Below are 12,112 nucleotides of genomic sequence, written 5' to 3'. Positions count from 1 at the left end.
CGGAGATTTAGGCGTGCCCTGAGCCGGTAGGCCCTTAATAGGCCTGGTTCTTCACCTGATACGATACAACCCAGAAGCAGGGGTTGCAGTGTGGCATTGGTGTCAGTTGATAAAACCTGAGGCAGTTTTGAGTCTTAGAAAACAATTGTTGGTAGTAAGGGGGCAGAAATGATGTGTGCGTGCTGTACTGCCTGAGACATATAATGTACACCCGTGGGTTCATATTTACAGAAAAATATATGGATTTCATTAGTATAGAGTCCGATTTTCGAGTTGCAACTACATTTCATTTAAGCACATGCTCCAAGCTACTATAACCCATAATCTTGGTGGTGGACTTTTTCATTTGTATCATTTACACCAATGAGGATATCCCATGCTAACCACAAACACAGTTGTTGAATTCAACACATACGAACAAGAAACTTCATAGCTCTCGGCCAATCACAGTTGGAAAAAAAATTCTCATTACACTGAAATGTTTGGCCAACTTGACATTTCTATTTAAACTTGGTGAGCTGGATGAAACTTCGAGTAGGCAGGAGACTGATAAGTTCGCTACATGTTTTTGAGTAACTTAAATTTTCCAGGCATTAAGGAGGGGAGCATAAAAAAAAAGTTGTCACTTTGGCTAAAGTTTGCCAGCGTTCATTACAGATGGCCTTTCCCTTTTCATCACTGAATGAAAAGATGGGAACGTAAATAAATTCTTTAATTGACCAGCTTCTTTTATATTGAAAAGTCTACTCGCAGCACACACCTTTCATTAACTCCCTCTGAAAGCAAAACTTTCTCCACAAAGCAGCCGGCTGAGAGGAGGACCGATATGCTTTTTGCAGCTTTGTTGTAACACACACACAGAGCTGATGGTAGCAGTGATTAGCATAGATCCAGTCAATCAGATGTTTTAAGGTTGGATAGACAAAAGGAAAACACTTAACAATGTCTAACATGATATCCAGCTTGATAGTCCGAGCATAAACAGAAGGAACTAACTACCTCTGAAAAATACGCCCTATGTTGACAATTGCTGTTGAGCATAGAAATTCCAAGAGTTTACAGTTTTAATTAAAGGTCATAAGCTTAAAGAAAGCTAAATTTACACTGACCACAATACCAATTCCTGAAACATAAAAATATTAAAACGTACTTTTCTTAAGACTATTTCAGAGAAAAAAAATCATAAGAACACTTAACAAGTGAAAAAGCATATCTCAAAAAATGCGGAGTTGAATGTTAGATCTATTCAGTGTCACATCACATGTGACAGTAACACAAATTTCCCGCCCCAGCTTTAGCGCTCTTGGTGCCCAATTTGACAATATTCGTTGCCATCCCCCTGTCCCAATGAGGGACACATAGTCTAGCATTCACACGTCACCCGTACTGGTACGCATTATATGTTATGAGTGCCTCATCTGGAGGAATAAAGGAGCACATTTACTATGTTTTCACGCACCAGAGTGAAGTAAGCACTGTTGCTGCGCTGCATGAAAAAGAGAGAGCATAACAGTGTCATCTCTACTAAGAAATTACCATCTCTATTATGATACAGCGCAGTTGCTATTTTCCCTAGTGCTGGCTTATCTTAAGCTGCTTTGTGGCAAAGCATACACCCATGCACCATAGAGCAAGGATGAGTACATGATGTCAAGCATAAGCTTTGTACTGAAAGGGTACCCTTCGGTTTTGTACTGGAAGGGTACTCTTCCAGTACCAAATTATATGCTTTGACAAGGTTTAACACTACTTTGTATGTGTGCTGATCAGTTACTCCTGCTTTGAGGAGGTGTACTTTTTTATACAAATCCCTTTCTACCAATGATAGTAGATAGGGATTAGCATCAAAATCCAGGGGGTGGTTGCATGAGATAAGAACATCCATGTATCACCCATGATATGTTCCCATGACACAAAGCAGCGCGAAGTAGAGGCTAGTGCTACATCATGTTACTTTAGGGCTACTATACTACCTAGTTCCACTCAGGATTTTGGCAGGAGGAATATCCCAAAACAATATTTTGCACCAGGTTTGTGTCAATTTTTGTGATGCAATTCTAATGCAAAGTGTTAGTAATCCTGCACCACACACTCAGGATATAAAACGTAACACAGTGGTGGGGGGTCTATAATACAAAATGGATTACAATCCAAGCAATCCTTTTTACAACCGTAGGATGACGAAAAATTGAGAAAAAGGCAAAAAAGTTCTAAACCTATGTCTTGCCGATAACATGCAGCACTATCATGCCAGTCCATAGGTCACTGTGCTATACTGAAATGATGGTAAATTATCAAGAGCAAGTAAAAGAATCCTCTCAGTGACGTAAGAAGTTACCTACTGAGCTATTTACAAAAAATAAAAATCCTTGATATGCATGCTACAAGTTGTGGTTTGCAGAAGGAACATTAACTCTCTATGCTACTTTAGAATACGTCAAAACCATCACTTGACAAATCAAAAATATCTCCATTAAGTGTATCATTCACCGAGTTAGAATTCTGTTGTTATTATCCCCATGTAAAGTGCAGAACACACACAGATTTCTGTAGGCTGCTCTTATCGCATCTTGGCCTGCCATTTATGGGCAACCCCTCAACCTTGATGCACAGTGATGCACAGTGCAATGTCACCAGTCGCCCACCCTATCTAAAAATGTACTATTGTAGTTGTTCATGTACGTTCAAATTAAAATCATTTATATTTCACATTCCAGCTGATATTTAAAGAGTTTCATAAATTCAACGATTGGACTTCAGACGATAATCATCACATCACTCAGTATTCACAAGGGTTCCAAATATAACTGCCTGTAAATATTTCTTTAACATGTTCTACTTCTTTATGCAAGAAGACTTTAGGTGTTTCTTTGACGCCGAACGTGCCAATGAAATTGTTCACTTTGCTTGAACCAGTTTTTTTTTGGTGAAAACATTGTTAAATAACTGGGAGTGGGTTTATTCAAGAAAACACTGGAGTGCATTTTTAACCTCGTTTGAGAAACACAGTCCGTACACACAGACATTAATGCAGAAACCGCCCCACATTTAAACTGAGAACTCAGTCTATGTAAGTAGATCACCAAAAGTCTTTTTACTTAACATTCATTTCTGTTACACATGGTACTGTTTCTATGCGGACGTTCAAAAGAAACATCAGAATGCTACTAAAAACAAAGGACTGAGTGAACTATTTACTTTGACAGGGAGAATGTGTAGGTCAATTAATATATATCATGCAAAAAAAAACCTGGAATGTTCGTTTGCTTGAAATTAATATTTTTTTTTACTGTTCCACAGAAATGTAAGTTTAATCCGTAAAGAATAAAGAACACTACAGTCTGATTTAAAACAATTTCAGAGATAGTATCTTGGTTTTTCCAGTGGACCCATGTCAGGAGTAAGTACTATATCCAGTCATTTATTTAAATTGCATTCTGGGACTTGTAGTTTCAGTGTTTCATAATAAACACACACCTTCTACTTGCTGAAGGCACACAAAAAACAGGACTGTCAATGTCAGAACTCCACCACTTTTCAGGTTTCAATAAAGTGTCACTCAAAATGTCACATACACACTAACCATCACGCATAGGGCACTGCAAATATCGAATTGTACATGCATACAAAAAAGCTTTGCAGCTTTGATATCCCTTATTCCCAATGCATTCCAGGGGGCTATTCAGGACCAGTATAGGTTCTGCAAAGCGTTTGGTGAGATAAGCACCTGTCCGCTACTTACATGTACAGTTCGTGAATTCAGTCTAATGTCCGTCGTCCATTGTTGACGCCTTAATGTTAACTCTTCCGGGTTGTGTAACAACATATTAACAGAGACGTCTTGGACTCGGAGGGAACGTAATATGTAAGGTGGTCTAGGATTGGAGCGTTTGGGGCACCTCAGCCAAACCTCTAAATGCTGTCAAAGAATTCCGAAGTGCTGATTGGGTGTGGAGTCCGCATGTGCCTTTGTCCGTGCCGCCCTCTTTGCAGTCGGTGTTTTACTGCCGGAGAGCGGATTCGGAGCTTGCTGGACCCGGCGAGGATGGCAGGGCAGTGTAGACTGATACCAGGCGCGCAACACCCATTGGGCTCACGGGGCTTCAGCCCCCCCCCCCCCCAACACCCTCGTGTGTGTCAGCCCGAGCTGACACAGCTTTGCAGGCTGGCGACGATCTAATTGCAGCCGCACCGAGTACTTATCAGGTCTTTAAAAGACCATGTATTTGTAAATTAGGGTTTTGTGTTTTAACCCCTTCTTTCAGTCACTCTGTCCATGGTTCGAAAAATTACCCCCCCCCCCCCCACCTCGAAATTTGGCTCTAGTTGCCCGCCTGACTGATACCGCCTGCCACTGTAGTCGAGAGTAAAGAGTGGAGGGAGGAAAGGAGTAGGCTGCACGCCTTAGGGTCCTCAATGGTGAGATGTCCCGGCCTGTTTACAACTGACAGCTGGGCATACTCTTCTGACTCTTCCTGGGGTCTCAGAGCAGGTGTGACAGAGATACGGGTGACAGTTCTTTGAGGGCCATGTAACCTTCGACTGACATGAACACGGAGAGCGCCTGCATACAAACATATCCTAAAGTCCAACTCATGGGGTACTCTGAAGTACTTATAATAATAAATGTCTTTATTCGGAATTTCAAAATTAGAAATCCATAAAAGCAATATTAATACATAATAATTTGTTCCTTTAAAAATTGTGAGCATAAAATTTTACAGTACAGTACAATTTCACATACAAGAATTATTTTCACAGTTCATTTGGAGAAGTGCGATACCCAGCGGCGTCACTAGGGGGGTGCGGACCGCACCGGGTGTCACCCCATCATGGGGTGACACCAATCTGGTTATGCTACTGTCTCGCTGTGTAACACAAACACAGCTCTACAGTGCACGATGGGCAGCGCAGGCACCTAAATACAAATTAAAATACTGCAAGTGCAGTGCACTTAGCCACGCGCACCTCCTATAGAAGTGGTGATGTGCTGATGGTGCGATGCGCGACTACGTACCCAGTTTGTGGGTCCCAGGGCCGTCAATCTTTAGGCTACCAATGACGGCCCTGGGACAGCCCCCGCACGCTGTGCTCCTCTGACGCATCACGGCGGTTGCGCGCCAGGACCACGTCTGTGGAGAGACAGTCTCGGCAGGGAGTGCGTGCGCAGTGCTGCTAGAATAAATTGTCACTTCTGTCGGTGTTTGATATCGCGCTCCGGCCGTCATCTCCCCTTCATCCGGTAATGGGTCTGGAGGCCGAGGTGAGAAATATTTATATTATGAAGTTTACTTTAGAAATGTGGCACACAACAATGAGATCGCATTCGCAATCGCATTAGACTCCCAGTCCCCAAGGCCGGCCCAAGACAGTCACATCGCTTTAAAAAAGGAAGCTTTAAAGACGTGTCAACTGATGTGTAAGTAAACGCCCTTCCTAAGCAGCTCACAGCAGGATGCAGAAGTAGGCATACTTAACTCTGTTTAAGTAGTTTACTACCCTGCTATCATTGTTGTTTTTTTTTTTTACTCATTTATTGTTCTGCCTTCAAAAAAGGGAGAGGGGGTGACCTAGACCAGAGCCGCTGATCTTGGAACTAGGAATCCAGGTTCGAGTCTCGGCATCGGCTCGACATCCTGTGATTCTGGGCAAATCACTCAATCCCCCTGTGCGTACAAAACCGAATGTGTCCTTCTGTAATGTAACTGCTGCTTCCCTTTGGTCGAGTTTGCTCCGTTTAAAAATTGCAAAAGAAAGGCAATAACGCCCATTCTTGGTAACCCCTTAAAAAAAAACATAAATCCAGATTCGGCCTGTGACTGCGGTGATGCAGTGGATTTCACATGCAGAAATGCCCAATGTTTTTATGAGGCCATGTTCAACAGTTAATATTTTTGGGGAATTCGGGATTCCTATGTAAATAGATGTGGTAACACAAATTCCCAAATGTTATTCCACATCCTGTTGCCAAAATTTGCAGTTTATCGGAAATGGTGTGCGACCATTCCACAGCATTGGTAACACCAGGGGAGGTACTACTGAAGCAGGAGTACCGTAATTCTCATAAAAAGAGGTCCTACCTATCTGACCACCCAATTTTGTGATTTCTCAAAATCCATCAGTTTCCGTTTCGATTGAACATCTCTACTAAAACTGGATTTTCGCACCCCTCACGGCACAGACCCTGCACCGAGTTAATAATTCTTGCTTTTTCCTGGTGCAGGACATAGCTGGTCAACAGTGCACATTTATTTCGGCATACATGGCATAAAAGTTCAAATCTTCGTCAACAATATAAAAATAAAAGCACATGTAAATTGAAAAGGTAACAATGCATGACCTGATTAAGAGTTCTACAATTACACAACATTAAAAACATATCCTAAGGTGCCGTTTTAAATTTAATAACAAAAGGGCCGACGATGCAGGGGTTGGTCTGGATTAAATAATGCCTGTTCCAAAGGGATTGATGTAGAAAAACAGTTTTTTAAATGATCTTTATTAGATAGCATCATGGTGTGCCAAAATACAAGGATAACGCATTCAGATCATCAGCGCTGGGCGCATTTCGGAGCAATTACAGCAGATGCCAGCTTTATTTGAACTCTTGCCCACCACAAAATGTGTCCACCACACAAGGCTCTGTCTGGCGCTGCATCGCCCACCCTGCCAATCTGCCTCTCCTTCTCTGGTAGATCCCTTAGTTGACCATCTGAGATCAGAATAACTGCTGTGCAAAACATAGAGAGCATCCTGACTTTTAAATGTCCCCTCAATTGCTATTTTTCTGGATAGTGTTATGTGTGAATCACAACAGTTAACTGCATCTAGCCCCGAATTTACATCAGATTCGTGGTTGAGTACTTTAGTAAATACAAAATAACGCAAGGCAGCGCAAAGTGCTGCCTTGCGCTTCTGGGTGCAGCATGGGCGTTCGCTTGCACCCACCCTTGTATTTTGACACAAACCCAGATTTACAAAGACTTTGTGGCAAAATGGTTTGCCTACCCAACAGACGTAACAAGCCGAAATCTTTTTCTCCTTGTTAATTGCTCTTTCCATGTATAGATTGTTTTTGTGTAGGAAGGCGTCCTTTCCTACACAAGGACAATCCTGCCTGTAACACAGGCACACTTATTCTATGGGCAAAGGTGCCTGCAGAGGAGTTAGGCAGCTCACAGTGAGCCAGAGCAAGAAGAGAGCATAAATGCTGCATATCTTTGTAAATATGGAGACATTTTTATTTCTTCCTTTCAGGCAGAACGGCACAGCAAGTTCTATTGCTGCGCCACGTTGCATAAAAAAATAGTAAATGCGTCCTTAACTGTTTTCCAAAGTATGCCTGAGTTGCCACATTGGAAAAGTGCCTGCTCTGAGCTAATCTACATAATGTCACGCTAAAATGACGTACCTCCGCGAATCAATGATTGTAATCAGGTTGTGGTAGGGACAGACTGTCTACTATTCTGTGCATGACCTAAGCACCGTCGATGTGAGGTTCACAAGCTTCTTGTGTTTTTCTTGCTATGTACATACGTCAGCGGAAAATGGAGATTTTAGGTGGGACAAAACAAAGAACACGTTCTGGAAGCAACTACCAACATCTTATAAATATACTTGTCCAAGATGAAGGAGCAAAGTCTGATAGATGAGGCCGCTCGTCGAGGACACCATCGGTACTGCTCTAGCAAAAAAGTCACTTTTCCTGGAAATCCAAAAGAGAGGGAACTCAGGCCAAAATAAGAATTATTGACAGGCTCAACGTACAGGAGTAGTAAGACTCCAGCAGCGGTTTGCCAGATGTGGACATACTGTGCATTCACGAGTTAGACCCAGTACCGGCTTGCACAGGTATGAGCAGGGGGGCGGGGTGGTGGAAACCGACAGACTACAGGTTAAGTAATAGTACATTTTATTTTTTTATTTTACAGAGTTTTATATAGCGCAAACTTGACCCGAATCGGATATCATATACATTTTTATATAGCGCAAACTTGACCCGAATCGGGTATCAAAGTGCTTTACATAGCAGCAGTTGCATTACATGAAGACACATTAATTTTTTGTTAGGCACGGGGAGATTAAGTTATTTGCGTAGAATCACAGAATGTTCAGCGTCGTTGCCGAGACTCGAGCCCATGCGGTAAGTCGTGAGGGGGTGACACCATGAGTTACCCGCACCGGGTGACACCAACCCTAGTGGCGATACCCATACTGTCTCTTCTATGGCGACTTCAATTTTAGGGGTTTTTTCGTCTACCAAAAATGGAGCTCTCACTACTCTCCAGAAAGCTTCACTGTTTTTTGCTTGGGCACTAGAGTGAAGTTCATCCCACAAAGCCTGCTTTAATTCCGCCTTTCTCTTTTTCCGTATTGCAAGGTATTCCTTTCTTAATGTGGCTATTAGATGGGGGTCTCTATTATCTTTATTTAATGCTATCTTGAGCTTAGAATGAGCCTGGGTGCAATCATGATTAAACCAGCCTTTGTTACAGCGAGGTCCAGTTATTGGTTTTGCTGTGAGTAGGGATTTAATTTTTTCCATAATTATAGAGAAGTTACTAAGGACTTCCTCATCTTCTGTCATTAAGTCTAGACATTTCTTGATCTGGGGATATGTTGATTTTATCAGCTCTTCGGTGAGTTCCCCGGGGTTTATCTTCCCCCATTTTATTGTATACCCATTTATTTGGCCCAGATTTATGTTATTCTGACTCAGTGCTTTAGCTATTGTTAAGGGTAAGGATTGTTGCTGGATTAAATTCAGTTCCAGTTTGAGGGCTGAGTGATCACTTAAGGTGTTTGGTATAACTTCAAAATGATTAACTCTAGTTTGAAGACCAGCTGATATTAGAATATAGTCGACGGTCGAATTAAACCCCCTTCCCACATAGGTCGGTTCTAGGCGTTTGGTACTACCATCTGGGGTGTTTGCTATTTGGAGATCCAGATCTGATAGAAGGTCGTTCATTATTGCACCCATTTTGTTATGGAAAAAGTGAGTGAGGGGATTACCCTCCTCAGTCACCATCCCTGCCCATTTTTTCTCCGGGTAATTGCAATGGTGTAAGTTGAATTCCCCTGCCCATATAAGGAATACAGGGCCCTTTGCTCCTCTTTTCTGCCTTAGGGTGGATAATTTCTCCTGTAGATATACCAGCACTCTCTGGAGCTGTTGTTCCTCAAGATTGTTATAAAAATTAACGAGGACAACAGGCTCGTTTTTGGGTAGAGAGAGAGAGATAATCTGGAAGTTATGATCCAATTCGATAGTATTTATTTTTAATTGCTGGATGGTGTTGGCTATATAGATGTTTAGTCCTCCCTTTGGCCTGCCCTTTGGGCCCACCAGCGCGGGAGAAAAATACGTCCTATAACCCAATAGGTGAAGTTCTATTGGCGACCATGTCTCCTGTAGGCAGACTATTTGGTGTCTACGCACAAGGTGCATGATACTCCCGTCTTCAATTTTTGGCCGTAATCCAGCGGAATTCCAGGAGACTATACCCAAAAGTGGGGAATCACTCCTAGAGGTGTTGTCGGTTTGGGAATTATGAAGGATTTCGGGGTTATCTGGAGTTGGGGAGTCAGGGTCTTCAGACTGTGATGGTCAGTCCACTGACTCTAAGTCACTATACATGTTCATTAATGGTATTCCATTCCAACCCTCCCATCGAGATGGTTCTCTATAATTTCTTCGCTGATCTTGCCCCCTCCACTCTTCCCTTTCTCTTTCCCGATTGCGAGGGCCCACTGTGTACCAAGGTCCATCACTTTGAGAGGGACCGTCCGGAAATCTTGGTGGATAGAAAAAAGAGAGGCGCTTTGTTCCAATCCCCCCATTAGAGCTAAGATCCTCCCCTGAGCAGATGTACTCCACTATTCTAGGGTCTTCAAATGTAATTAGAATGCAATCGCCCTGTATTGTTTTTCTTCCCTGACCAACCCAGGGGGCTCTTCTGACCATCAGAATTCTAGTTGAACAGTAAGGGGGGGGGAGTGGGGGGGGCGGTTTATGCTAAGCCAGTGTTGGATCTTATTTTTTAGCGACCAGTTTGGTTCGGTTTTTTGGTCCACCAGTTCTGGAACGCCAGTCAAAATGACAACAAATGGACTCGCTTCTGGCGGAAGGGTTACTGGGCGTGTTTCGCCCAGTTGTTGTCTCTCCCTCTCTCTATTTATTTGAGGTTGTTTTGTTTTCGTACCTGTACTAATGGGGTCACAAAGGGTATTATTTTTAGCAGTTGAGGTGTATACAGGTGGATTTTCTGTTATTTTTTTCTTAACCACTGTCGTACTTGTAGGCTTAGGTGCTACAGTCGGTGCAGGGGTTGAATTTTTAACTTGGGCCATGGAGGTTAAGCTAGATGGCTTAGCCGTCACTGGTTTTTGTGCTTTTTGTGCCTCTTGGGTACGGTTAGGGTTTTGTTTTGGTTTCATCAGAGCTGAAAGTTCAGCTATCGCTATTTCTAAGTTTGTTAGTCTGGCTTGTATGGGTGTAAAGGTTTGCTGTAGGAGATCTCCAATTTTGGCTAGTAGATCTGTGTTGTAGTTGTGATCTACTTCATTTGTTTGTGGAGCGTTAGATACTATTTCTAGGTTTGTAGGAGGTGAAACATCGTGTATATGATGTATCACCGCCACATGCCTGTTCTGGTTTTCCAGCAGAGGGGAGCTAGGTGTATTCTCTATTGTCTCTGTTATAGGTGGCGTTGGTTTACCTGTTAGTGTGTTACTTGTCGCTACGTGTTACTTCTTCTTTATGGCTCCCTCCCTCCTCCCTCTTGCCTGTCTTACTTCCTCAGGGGTGGGATGCGGGACTAAATCTGGGGTTTTTTCTAAGTCAGAAGTTAGTTGGGATTCCGAAAGTTGCGAGACCGATAGGTCAACTATATTTGGAAGGCTCTGCCTTTTGTTCCCGCCCTCGCTCTGTCTTTGATCCTTATGAGAGACCGGCGTTCTTACATTTGCCAGGTGTCCCATAGAGGATCTTCTAGTCTCTAGTAGGTCTTGGGATACCCTACGTTCGATAAGTGAGATGCTCTGGTCTATAAAGGAGTTTGCCCTCGTTATAAAGCTATCTATAGGGCCAGTAAGTTGCTCTTTTTTAGCCGCAGTCTTGCTTCTGGTTCCTCTAGGAGACATGCTAATAAGTTAGAGAATATTGTAAAGCCTGGGTTACACCAGATGTTAGGGGGGTGGCCCGGCCCGGCCCTAATCGGCCTCTAACGGCCTAAAACGGCCCGCTCTTTGCCCGGTCTTCGCGCGCGTCCCGTGTTCGCGTCAGGAGGCTGGGCTTTATAGGAAGGGGCGGGAAGAGGCACCAGGTGCGCGAGATGTTGTAGCGCAAGCACCTCTGCTCCTCGCAGTCCCGCTCCCGGTAGCTAGGGCGTGGTCTCCTCTCACAACGGTAATGACCGAGCACACAGGCTCCCAGGTCGGAGGGCAAAGTCAATGGAGAACAAGATCCCAGGGCACAGAAAGGCTTCTGACACCACACGACTGCGAGCGGCCCCCGCCGAGCGGGGGCCGCGAGTCGTTTTAAAGTTCCCAGAAAGGAGGGGGCGGGAAGAGGCACCAGGTGCGCGAGATGTTGTAGCGCAAGCACCTCTGGTCCTCGCAGTCCAGCTCCCGGTAGCTAGGGCGTGGTCTCCTCTCACAACGGTAATGACCGAGCACACGGGCTCCCAGGTCGGAGGGCAAAGTCAATGGAGAACAAGATCCCAGGGCACAGAAAGGCTTCTGAAACCACACGACTGCGAGCGGCCCCCGCGCAGCGGGGGCCACGAGTCGTTTTAAAGTTCCCAGAAAGGAGGGGCAGGGAAGAGGCACCAGGTGCGCGAGATATTGTAGCGCAAGCACCTCTGGTCCTCGCAGTCCCGCTCCCGGTAGATAGGGCGTGGTCTCCTCTCACAACGGTAATGACCGAGCACACGGGCTCCCAGGTCGGAGGGCAAAGTCAATGGAGAACAAGATCCCAGGGCACAGAAAGGCTTCTGACACCACACGACTGCGAGCGGCACTTATGTAATGTAACTGGTTCTATTTTAGAGCGCTCTGATACCAAAAGGTAAAGCACGCGCTATATAAAAACGCATAAATAAATAAATGC

General features: G+C 44.1%; 1 protein-coding gene across 7 annotated transcripts in view; it reads right to left on the bottom strand.

The window, feature by feature from the left end:
• PPIP5K1 (diphosphoinositol pentakisphosphate kinase 1) overlaps positions 1-3,812 on the bottom strand; it is a 1,319,084-nt gene extending 1,315,272 nt beyond the window's left edge. For 4 of the 7 annotated variants that reach the window (XM_086958191.1, XM_086958195.1, XM_086958197.1 and 1 more), the window contains exon 1: positions 3,728-3,812. The gene's annotated coding sequence lies outside the window, so the exon portion shown is untranslated. The remainder of the gene's footprint in view (positions 1-3,727) is intronic. The other 3 variants (XM_086958192.1, XM_086958194.1, XM_086958196.1) reach the window with 2 other exon arrangements.
• Between the last annotated feature and the right edge of the window lie 8,300 nt (positions 3,813-12,112).

This window comes from Lissotriton vulgaris, chromosome 2_1 (genome assembly GCF_964263255.1).
Source record: "Lissotriton vulgaris chromosome 2_1, aLisVul1.2, whole genome shotgun sequence".
In the NCBI taxonomy this organism is placed as follows: domain Eukaryota; kingdom Metazoa; phylum Chordata; class Amphibia; order Caudata; family Salamandridae; genus Lissotriton; species Lissotriton vulgaris.
Note: the sequence above shows the minus strand (reverse complement) of the source record. Positions and strands in the feature narration are given on the sequence as shown.